This window comes from Gracilinanus agilis, chromosome 6 (genome assembly GCF_016433145.1).
Source record: "Gracilinanus agilis isolate LMUSP501 chromosome 6, AgileGrace, whole genome shotgun sequence".
Taxonomy (NCBI): domain Eukaryota; kingdom Metazoa; phylum Chordata; class Mammalia; order Didelphimorphia; family Didelphidae; genus Gracilinanus; species Gracilinanus agilis.
In genome coordinates, this window is record NC_058135.1 from 149,769,056 (window position 1) to 149,781,927 (window position 12,872).

Below are 12,872 nucleotides of genomic sequence, written 5' to 3' on the forward strand. Positions count from 1 at the left end.
GGGGGTAGGGAGGAGGACAATATTGTATGAGGGGTTTATGTTTCAGACAAAGATTCAAATGTTGGTTTTATCTAACTCTAAGAATCTGAGACTATCGTCCAAAAGTATATGACTATACATACTAAAGGAGCTCACCAAAGACATTAACTAAATGAAAACACCAAACTAAAGAAACCCAAAATGTAAAGGAGCTCCTTATGTGTGCCCCCAGGACTTCGTCCTTCAATTATTGAGGTCAAGATCTATAGGAAGTGTTGACAGTTTGGTCTGTAATTAAAAGAAAGATACTTACAAGAACCCATTCATATCCTTTATGATATCCCCTGGGATCATTTAACTGACTAATTTGGACAGCCTAGACGACAAATGAGGACCTGGTCTCCTCTCCTTATACAACTCTGTAAACATAATCCCAAATTGATTGGCCTCTAATACATCAGAACTGAATGAAAAATTAATTAGATTGGCTACAATCCTAAAGTGAGCACTTTACTGCTCTGTTGTTTGGTCCATTTGATCCTTTTATTTTTGATCTATTGATAAAGCAGCCCTTAAAGGCAAAAAAAAAAAAATAGCAGAAGGTTAGCAGTAGGTATCAAATGAATCCAGATAAATTGTGGAAAACTGAGTAGGGTCCCTTTAAAGTGTAGGATTGAAAGTGAGACACTTAATGCTAATTGTACTCTGACCATGAAATGTAAAATAAGAATTCTATTCTCATCTACTAAATTTATGATGATGTTTTCTTCATTATTTTCAACAACTTTTACTTGAATAAATTTCTAAAATCAGGGTAGAACAGAAGAATCTGTTTTTATCCCAGTGCATCTAGAAATGACCATTTCACAATAAACTAATTTTTAAAGTGGCATCTTGGTGATAGTTATGTATTCCTTCAGGGGCCTTTGAAATCATCAAATTCAACTCATTCATTTTATAGATGATGAAACTGAAGGTCAAAGAGATTAAAAGACTTGCTGAAAGTCTTGAAGCTCATTAATAGCAGGACTGGGACTCGAAATATAGGCTGTTGGACTCAAAACCAGTGTTCTACATTATTCTTAAAAGCTACAATGGCCCTTGTAAATAAATATCTGTCTAGCAAGAATATGAGATTAATTTAATTGAAGCTAGAATATTTCCCCATTGTTTCATATGGTTTATTTCAGTTAAGCAAATGATTTTTTTTACTCAGTAATAAATGATAATAATTGCACCTCTCATTCTTTACACAAAGAATATATCTACATGATATTAAATATCTGCATATAAAGTGAAAAAATAAGTCATCTTGGGGAAAATAGGGATGTAATTTTGTTAGTAATTTATTTTAATATTTTAAATCAATATTTATTAATACATTAATCCATAGTTCTTTTCTCTATTTTGGCCTTCTCTTATTTCAATATTAATTAGAACTAGATGTCTTATGAAAGGAGTTTAATAGAATACCCTTTTTGCAGATATATGCATATCTACATATCTACAATAAAGATATCTTTATATCCATTTATATGGCTGACTTACATGTGGCATGGATATATATATGTATATATATATGTACATATATATATATAGAGAGAGAGAGAGAGGTAGTTAGATAGATGATAACTAATTCTATATCTGTATGTAGATCTGATCTGTAATCTGATCTACTGATTCTAAGGGAAACTACAATTTCTGCTTTTGTGGGAAATAAGAAGAATGCATTGACTGGGCTCTCACCCAACTTCAGCTGGTTATTCTGTGCTTTATAATCTTTATCCTTGACACTAAATTTTTATTTGTGCATTTTTGATAGCATAATCACCACTTGAAATTTTTTTTTTTGGAATTCTCAGGTGTAATTTTGCCTGTTGTTGTTCTAGTGTCTCATGTCCTTTTTATATTTGTCTACAAAGTGTTTCTTGTAAGTAGAAAACTCTGGGGGTTTTTTCTGCATTTTTTTATTCTTTTACTTTATATTGAGTTGTAAATAAAATTTAATGTTATGGTTGTTAGGCTTACTTTTCCTCTATGAGAGAACATGTATAGTGCTTTGGAAAGCTTAAAGTGGCATATGAATATTAGCTATTATTACTAAGCTATTTATTTTATCTTAATTTGTATCCATTCTAGACTAGCCTTTTCTGTCTTTGAATGATTTTACATGTATTAAACTCGCAAATTCATTCCTTCTACCTAATCTTCCTTATCATGGTTTATACTCATTGTTTGCCCTATCCCAATTTCCTCAAATTTACTTGAACTATTCAAGCATCTTTTTTATTCATTCATTTCTTCTTCCTTCTCATATTACAGCAAGGTTCAAAAAACTTACTTTCCTCTTTCCACTGTAAAAGGGAATTCTTGATCCCATTTTTTAATTTAATGGGGCACCTGGAGGTCCTCTTCCTATAGAGATATGTAGGGAATAACCAGCCCACAATGACAGGAAGGAGAAACCATAGAGACAGGAAGGAGGAACCAGAGAAAGGAATTGAGGTAGGAGAAGGTTATAAAAGGGGTTGACAGTGGATTGGTGGGGCAGTCAGTTGCTGACATTTAGGGCTGGGGATACGGGAAGTTGGCAGCTGGGTGTGAGTTGGTCCTTGGGGTTTGCTTGCTGGTGGTGTGGGTTGGTGATTAGTTGATGGTTGGGAGATATATAATTCTACCTGGTAAGGTGAACTGAAGGTTGATCACCTGGACTTTCTGTAACAGCAGTTATAGGCAGTTATAGGCATTTTTAGGTAGCAAACTAAATTGTTAATTGTTAAAAGCTGCTAGAAGTTTTCTTTCCTCTGGCTAAAAGGGATAATATTAATTTACAATTCTACTATATTCTCATCAAAGCTTAAATTATTAAAAACTGCTCTCTTATTTTGTCAAAAGCCATATTTTAACCTTTATACCACCCTATCCCCCAATTTGTTTTGTGGTATACTTTTCTAAGTGGTGTTCATTTGATTTCTCTTTTTTTAAATATATTCATCTAGAGTAGACATTCTGATTCCTAGTATCTTGTTCTGTTTTTATTCTTTTAGTGGACTTCTTGAAAGGTGGAACTTTGGAATTGGAAAGATAATCTCCGTCATCCATTTTCTTTCTTTGTTTTAGTGAATTTATTTTTCTTACAATATCTTCTTTCTTTAAAAAATGGCATGTTTGGTCAAGGATTTTTTTATTTTTTACTTTGTATGACTTCTTATTAGCAATCCCATTCTTTTTTATATTCTTCAAATTAATTTTTTAATATAATATAGTGCTATTCCATTATATTCACATTATATTGCCTAAGGAATATTCAGAAAATTGGCATGTTTTCTTTCCATTGTTTTGCTACCCTCAAAAATGTTACTATAAATAACTTCCATATCTGCTTCACAAAAATTTTGGTTCATTGATCTGAGTGAACAGTAGCAGAAGTAGTGGTAATAGCCACATTTGTGTAGTGCTATTATGTGTCAGCTACTATACTAAGCACCTTACAAATATTATTTGATTCCTATAATAACCCTACAAAGTAGGTGCTATTAATATCCACATTTTATAGTTGAAGAAACAAGAAGGCAGATGATAAAGTTTTGCCCAAGGTCACAGAATTAGTAACTAAGTTAAGGCTGAATTTCATTTAAAAGTTCATGTGTATTCATTGTTGATTAAGGTTAACTTTGCAAGATAGACTATTTTGGGCTACCTCTTTATTTGCTTTATTTATTTATTTTTAATATTCCAAACTCTTCTCTCATTTCCTATAGAAGCTGAGTTGTCCTTGGCTATTTGAATTGACATTCTAACATAGCTTAAGTTCTTTTCTCTTGAATGTTTGCTAAATTCTTTATATGGTTAGAACTGAAATTCCAAAAGGAAACCATTATTTTCCTTAGAGATTCATGGTGACACTTCTATTAGAAAACTATAAATTTTTCATAAATATTTATCATCTGTTTTTAAACTTCAATGTTTTTACACTATTCTCTAGCACAAAATATCTATACATTTTTACTTTCTTCTTTCTTCTTCTGGGAGATGTATAATAATTAAATTATTTTAGGTACAGAACTGTAGTCCTGCTGCATAATTTCCCTATTCCACTACTTTTCAAATTGTCTTCTACTTCTTTATTTTTGAATTTCAAATTTGTCAGTTTCTTTTTCAATATTACTTCTTCTTTGGAAAGAATCTCTATCCTATTATAACATGCATACATTGCTATTTTTCTTTTATTTATATTTTTTCCAGATTACATGTTGATATAATTTTTAATAATCATTTTCTGATATTTTGCAATCCATGTTATCTCCCTCCCTCTCATCTTTTCCTCTCTCCAAGATGATATGTAATATGACATAGGTTTATACATATATTATCACATAATACATGTTTACTTCTTCATCTTGTCATGAAAGAAGCCATTTATTGCTTACCACAGAATAACATTTATTGAGAAAATAAAGCGAATAATAAGTTTCTGTCTGCATTTGGCCTCCATCAGTTCATTCTATGGAGGTAGATAGCCTTTTTCATCATGAATCTTTCAGAGTTGTCCTGGATCTTTCCTTCGTTGATAACAGTTGTCATTTATAGTTGATCATCATTCAGTATTGTTGTTACTGTGTATAAAATTCTCTTGGTTTTGCTTATTTTACTTTGCTTCATTTCATATAAGTCTTTCCAGGTTTGTTTTTTTTTTTTGTATGTGTGTGTGTGTGTGTGTGTGTTTGTGTGTGTGTGTGATCATTATATAATTGTGGTTTTTCTTATTTATTTCTTCTTTGAGCACACTGATTTCTCAATGAATTTCGATCTTAATATTTAAGCTTCGTCAATTTTTATTCTGGTGTTCCTTGCTATTTTATGATCATCATTGTGAAATCCACAAATTTTATTTCTCTGCTCACTTTTTCTTTGTTTCTTTTTTTACTTTCTTCAAATCAACAAATATAATCATTGTGTTATTCACTTAAAAGAAAGTTCCTGTTTATTTTTATTTCCATCTTGATGAATATTGTTGTGGCTTATTTGTTCTGTAAATAGGCTTGTAACAAGTCTATCTTGGTCATTTTGTATTGTATTATTTTCTTCTATTCCCAAGATTTTTTCTCCTCTTTGTTGTGTTATTATTTCTTTTTCTAACATGGCACATATATTTGTTGACTTAATAATTCTTTTCCTGCACAGACTTCAAAGGCTGTGTGTCTTTATTCTTACTGAAGGTTAGGGGGCACCTTAAATTTCTATTCTTTATAAATACTATTGAAAGGATGGAAAAAAGAGAGTTCATGAAAAACAATCAAATGCCTCTTGCTCAGGTATAGAAGTATCTTCCTTTTAAGACAGCTTTACAGTATGGCCCCTCCCTATTTTGCTGCAGTTACACCCAATTTCTGAAATGTGCAAGACCAGTGTTTTCCATCTCTTATAGGGAGTAAGTGGTTATAGGTGAGTTATTGCTTCTAATGGCCTCAGTAGAGGCCACCAAATCAACAGCTTAAAAATCAAACCTGTCAGGTTGCTTACATTGGCTATGCATATCATTTGGGGATAATTAAGTTGAATAGTAGCTTTAATTAGCTTAATTCTGCAGTATTTGTTCAGAAGTTTTTTTACATTATGTGGAAAGGTTTCAGATTTTTCTCTTGTGTTTGTACAATTTTACTACATATTTGGTATATATTCTTATATTTTCTGTTTGTTATGGCAGAGGAGTTTTGGTAAAAAGAAAATCTCTGCTACCTTGTCTTTTGCATGATAGGATTTTAATAAATAGAATTTTCCCATCATTATAGTTATCTCTGTGATGGAGACAAAAATATATTTATTTAAAGGGAAAGTGAATCATCAAGAGTCAATTGATCCAGATGACTAAGTTTGTTCTATTGTTATGGTTCCCTTGTCATTTGAGACATAAAAAGCCCAGACTATGAGGTTTTGGTTTTCCTGAGGTTTGGCAGAATTCCCACTGCCCTATAAGATATCTTTCTGACATAGTGTTGCTTCCCTGGCAAATACTAAGGCATAGGGGAGCAATACTTATTCTTAGTTAATTGTAGTCTTTTCATTTTAATATGAACAAATTTCTTTTTATTAAAATATATACTTCAAAACCAGTTAAGTATCTATTATAATTAAATTGTATATTCTCTATATTATTTATTTATGATGATTTACTGAGCCTGATTATCAATTTTGATCTTGAGAAGATACAAATGACCAAGTTTCTTGACTGTTTCATAGTTACAGTGCTATATCTGGCATTCTCAATAATAAAAAAAATTTTACATTTATGGTGAAGATCATTCAACTGAAGGTAGTAGACTTTAAACATATTTCAATCTAGTGAAATTTTGTGATCAGATAAATACCAGTCCTAGTAAAAAATGAAAGTTATAGAAAAGATAGTAGACATCTGGCAACTCCTCAGATTTCCTCTACTCGTCCTATCTCCTCCCTTTCAGTGAGCCTCTACACTCAGTGCTTTCATATTTATAGATGGTCATCACCCATTCCTAGAGTCATGTTTATCTTCCAAGGAAGCTAACCAATTTCACCTACTTGCCAGACATAATATTTTTATAGGTTTTGTTCATCAAATATTATAAACTAATTCATGAGAATTCAATAATGGCTACTGATGAATTAATGTATTTTTTTCTTCAGACAATATGCATTCTTTTTTTAACAGACTTTCTGAAATAAGTGGAGGCTTATAATTTTATGGCTTGGTTTGGTTAAAATAAATCAGCTATGTTAATGTGAAATAGTGTTGGTTAGAGCCACTTTATATAGGTGACGCCTCTACTGTATAGAGTAATAGCAAATATTCTTTTGCTCTTTGAAATCCTTGTCACTTCTCAAGTTACATCAGCTGGGTTCCCATTTAGTCCAAGCCTAATGGGTATCAGTCATGATAAGTGCATAACAAAGAGAATAATATTTCTTGTCCATATCTGTTTTCCAGATTAACCTGTCAGGTCTTCATTTACTATTATAATCAGTTTGTTGCCTTGAACTAGGGAGAAATATTTGTATCAAAAGCAGCGTACAATACTTTGGTTTCTCTTCAGATTGTATAATTGCCTTTTACTAAAGCTATGTTTAGAAGGCATGGAGCTTATAGGGTATTCAGGGTGGTCTAATACCTCTGGTGAGAGGGCTTAACTAGTCCTTTCAGAGCTGCTCATCCACCTTTGATGTCCGCCTGCCATCTAACTATCCCTTGTGGCTCCAGGTAGCCAAAGCAAGCTCAGTGGCCACATCCTGGTGAACCATCTCAGCACTCAGGCCAAACCAGTTTGAAGAGTGTGGCTGATGGGCTTCAAATTTGTCTCTGAGTTATGGGGATAGCTAGTGATACATACAGAGACTTCTCTCAGTGGAATGGGTGGACAAGAACAATTTTGTTCCAATAGCCTGGAAGTCAGCTACAGCAGATTAGTGGGGAGCTCAGAATTTGGTCAGACATTGAAAATGCCAAAGTCATTCACTACATCCTGGGCCATCACCGCTTATCTTTACTTTTATCTTACTAGTGGACTCAGATGACTCTTGAAAAGGGAGGCTGATGACAGTGCAATTATGCCTCAGGTAAATCCAATTCAAAAGTTATTCAATACATCCCCTATTTTTCATTGCTTCATCCACCTGGAAGTTCTGTGGCAGCTTTCAAGAGACAAAGAAACAAATGTGGATATACTAGCCACAACCTCAAAAGTAGGCATCCTAGGACACTGGGTTTTCCTCTCCCTGGACTGAAGTAGCAGTGGAATTTGGCAGCTTTGGCTATCTGAGCAGCTTTTTAAAGGTCTTTTTTTTTAAATGACTGCAATCCTCACTTCCTGATGGAAGGAAGGGGTGAGAAAAAGTCCTTTAAAATTGTCACCCAGCCTCACCCTTCTTATTGAGATATGTTGGCACTCCACCTTGAGTTCTAAGCACAAAAAGCAAAACAAAACAAAATTTCTGAAAGTGATTCCATTCACCATTAACAACAACAACAACAAAATGCAACAGACCTAAATATGGACCACTTTTGATGGGAGAGAATTGAGCAGGTATCACATGATTCATTAAGCAGCTTTGAAGGAATCAAGACTGCCAAACAATGGCAGAACTGAATACATGTTGTTGTTGTTGTTTTCTTTCTGGAGTAGCTCCCATGGTGAAGAGTACCATAAAGCAGACTCAGGTTTCACAATCAGATCCCATCTAGTCAACAAGATTGCATGCCTCCCCAATAGAGTGAATGATAGTCTTATGACAGTGTGATTGTCAGTTGCAGGAAAGTGCCACCAACATGACAAACACTGATGAGGTCAAACAAAAATTCCACGAAAACTTGGAGACCCTCATTTCCAGTATATGTCCAAAGAAGACAAGCATATAATTTTTTATGAATAACTTTAATACCAAAGTAGAAACAGACTACTGGATGTGGCAGGGAGTCCTTGGGAGGAATGCAGTGAGAAACAGTCATAGGAATGATCTTTTATCTAAAAAACTTGTGTCTCATGACCTTCTTATCACTACTACTGTTTTCTGCCTACCTGACAACAATAAAAACATCATGGTTGCACCCTCTAGGGAACATTGCCATTTAATAGATGACATCAGCAGCAGCAGAAGAAGAGATAAGGCAGGGTGTGATGTGTGGTGCAGTGTTGAACCAACCACAGACTCAATCTCTCCAAGATAAACAAGCAGATTTAGCAAAAGCTGTGCTATCAAGTCAAGACCACTGTCAGGAAACTCAAAGTTAACAGGTTTAAGCATTTCTCCATGTATGAACAGTTTATTTCTAACCTGGAGGGAAAGCTGAGTTAGCACATAGCAACAGTGGAGCAAAAAAGAAGTGACCAGCTTTCAGAGACTTGATGTATAGCACAGCATTTGCTCAATAGGGCCAGGACACCAGAAAACCTCAAGTCTGGTCTGATGAAAATTATGGAGAAATTTAGAAACTGATAAACAAGAAATGAAAACGCCACCAGATTTATTAGCAGTATAGTTTTCCATCTCCAAGAAAGCAGCATTTAATTCAATTTTTACTAGGAAATTATTGAACACTCAATGAGGCCTCTAAAGTGGGGGTCGGCAACCTTTTTGGCTGTGAGAGCCATAAACGCCACATTTTTTAAAATGTAATTTTGTGAGAGCCGTACAGTGCTCACAGTGCGCGCTCCTTTAACAGCACCTGAACAAAAATTGACTTTATGTCTTCTGCAGAAAGAGCCATAAGTTGCCAACCCCCTGCTCTAAAGCCACGATACAAAAGATTAAGGATCTACCACTTGTGCTGATTTTTTCCTGATAATCAACACCAAGAAAACAGAGATTGTTCTCCACTACCCAGAAATACATTATCCATACGTATAATCTTTGGTCCTGGTAAATGTAGAAATGTTAATGCTGTGGGTAAATTCATTCATCTTGGCAATGCACTCTTGATAGATGTTCACATAGATGATAAAGTTAATGTACATATTTCCAGAGATAGCACAGCATTTAGGGGGTTCCAAAAGAAAGTGTGGAAGACAAAAGGTGTTACACCTCCTACCAAACTGAAGGTCTACAAAGCAGTTATACTGAGCTCATTCTTGTTTGCCTGTGAAATCTAGACAGTCTATAATTGCCATGCAAGAAAAGTGAACTATTTCTGCTTGATTAACCTTGGGAAAACCCTTAAGATTACCTGAGGTCTTCTTTAGAACTGAAATGCCAAATATTCCAACTCATTTGCAGAAAGGCAAATCTTATGGGCTGTAAATATAGTTCAAGCATCATTCTTATCCAAAAGATTATTTTATGGAAAACTTAAACAAGGTAAGACCTCACTAGGTAGTCAGATGTTTTCTGAGGAAATCTCAAGATATCTCTGAAGAACTTTAGTATGGACTGGGACATATGGGAAACATTGATGTAGGGCTTCCCAGAATGTTATGCTGATCAAGATATGTATAATATATGTCGTGAACAAGGCGGGATTTTCAAAGCATAAAGGAAATGTGAACTGCACAAATCCAGAGTCACTTATGCTTTAAGAATTCAAATGGACCATTTTTGCCTGATATGTGGTCATCCCTTCTGAACTCATATTGATCTGATCTACCACTGTGAAATGCATTGTACCCTGATTCAAATCCTGTGATGTCATGTTCTTTGAAAAGGAAGAGCAAACAATTCTAAGTATGACTCTGTAGTTGTTCAGTAACTTCATGGAAAGTGTCTACTACCATACTAAGCCTTACTGTTTTCAATTTTAGAAAAGAGAAGTTTTTCAGAACTTTCCACAGTTATGGACCATTTGAGATGTGAGGTAGATATAACATATTCTTCCTTAAAAGCTTTAGTAATTGTGACTTTTAATCTTAGCATCTTATAATAAAGTCATTGCTCAAGTTCAGTACTCTCTTTTAATTTGTCCAAATGTCCAAAAAACTTATTTGGTTCTTTCCTTTGGATTAGTCTGTTATGCTACCTTTGTTCTTGGATTCATTTGTTCATTATGCTCCTCTTTTCTGGCTACTTTGCTGAAGAATATGGGAGCACTGTTTGTCCTTTGGCACCTCCCGGATTCTGGGTCAAAAAACCTATTTGTGATCTATTCCTCACCTTTATGTGGACATGGGATCTAGAATGGTCACTTCCCTCCCATAGTTTGAATGTTTTTTGAATCCTGAGAAGTATAATGGATATTTTAGTGGGGATAATTTTTTATATGAACCTCTATTCTTTAGCCCCGGTCATAAAATCAATTGATAGGAGCTACAATAAGACAAATTTAAGATTTTGTTTGGAAAAAAAATATGTTAAGAATCAAAGTTATCCAAAGTGCGATAGCTAGTATTTCTATAACACTTTTAGCTTACAACTCATTTTACATATATTATCTTACTTGATTCTCATAGAAAACTCCCAAAGTAGATACTAATTATTACTGCTATTGTACAAATGAAGACAGGCTGGTTAGGAGAAGTTAAGTGATTTGCCCAGGGTCAGTTAGTAAATCTCTAAGGTAGGATGTGAACTCGGGTCTTCTCCATTCCAAGATAAACATACTTTTGCAGAGCCACCTTACTGACTCAGTGAAATAAAATTACTTCAAAGGCAGTGAATTCTCCCACTTTATAGGTCTTCAATCACATAATATGTGACTGCCTTTTTTTAGAAATGTTGTAGAGAAGAGTCTTGTTCAGGTAAAAGTTGGTCTTGGCAACTGAAAACTGAAAATCTGATTCTATAACAAAACGGAAAGATGTTCATGAAATTACAAAGAATAAGAAGATCAGATAAAAGAGAGCATTATATACAACAAGTACAATGTTTGAAAAATGACTTGTGCATGTTCACTTCCAAAGAAATAACTGATAAATAGAAATAACCAAGACATAGTTTTATATATATATATATATCTTTTTGCCAAATGTTACATTTTCTAGTGTAGAGGAGGGAATGGATAGAGGGAGATATGTGGAAATTTTAACATAACAAGTAAATTAAATTTAACAGAAATAAACTTTTATTCTATTATTTTTTTCATAGATTAAGCAATTTTTGACCCAGCATTCACTCTTTTAGTCATTGAGGCATCATTTATGCAAGTTATTTACCAAGAACATGTTTTTTTTCGTGTTTTTTTTTTTTTATTTTACTTAGTCAATGAAATATGCTCAGTGTTTAAATGTCTCCTGTAGGACCAGCTGGCTAAAACAACATATACTTCATCTTTATCTGTCATATATATGATAGCATTCATTTATTGATGCTTCAAATGACTATCAAATAGCAAGCTGAGATTCTGTCTGTAACCTCATAAAGAAGTTGTTTACTCAAAATTTAAAAAGCAGTCAGCCATCTTGGATAAATGGGACACACCAGAGCATAGCACCTGTTCTGTGCCATACCTGAGGAACGGTGACTGGCTCTCAAGAGCTAGACCGGAAAACTAGAAAGTTCCTTCATGCGAGAATGAATGACACCAATCACCCTTGATAATCCATAGCACTTGTTCCTCTCCTCCGGCTACTTGCAGAGGTCCCTTTAAGCAATCTCTTTTAGCATCCGTGGGCTTCTTCATCTGGGTCAAGAGTATCATTCTCTATAACAGTGGTGTCAAACTCAAATAGAAATGGGACCATTCATCCACACAGAAAGATCCCTGTGTGGCCATGTTTTTACTTAGTTTTATAATGTAATATATCTGGTTTTATTGCATTTTCTGTTAACTATTTCTGTTATTACTTCATATAGTTCATGGGTACTCTCTATCTTTCCTCAAATATGTTACCTAGAATTAAACAAGTAGCCCAGATATGGGCTGATCAGGGTTGAATAAAACTGTTCTTTCTCCTTATTCCAAGTTGCTGTATCTCTCTTAATGTAGCCTGAGATCAAGTTCACTTTCTTGACTGCTATATCACATTGCTGACTCATATTGATCTCCTAGGCCACTAAAACCCACAGATCATTTTGACATAAATTGCTGTCTAGCCATGCCTCTCCCATTTTGTACTTGTGAAGTTCATTTATTGTACCCAAGAGTAAGACTTTACCATTATCACTCTCCAGATATCCACTCAATTGCCAAACCTTGTCATTTCTACTTCCACAAGAGCTCTTTTATCCATCCCCCTCTCTCTATTTGTATAACCACCACTTATTTTCAGGCCCCCATCAGCTCTTCTAATTGGCTTTCCTGCTTCGTCTTTCTGCTCTAATCCTTCACACAGCTGCCAAACTGATTTTCCTAAAGAATGATGACCCCCTTCCTAGTAAATTCCAGTTCCTCCCTGTTACTTCCAGGACTAAATACCATTTCTGAGTGCCATTTAAAGTCCCTCCCATTCTCAATTCATTTTACCTTTCCAGTATTATTTCACAATACTCTCCTC

The 12,872-nt window shown here is 34.3% G+C and overlaps 1 pseudogene; it reads right to left on the minus strand.

Moving 5' to 3' along the window:
* The window catches only part of LOC123252385, a 21,684-nt pseudogene extending 9,270 nt beyond the window's left edge, over positions 1–12,414 (minus strand).
* Between the last annotated feature and the right edge of the window lie 458 nt (positions 12,415–12,872).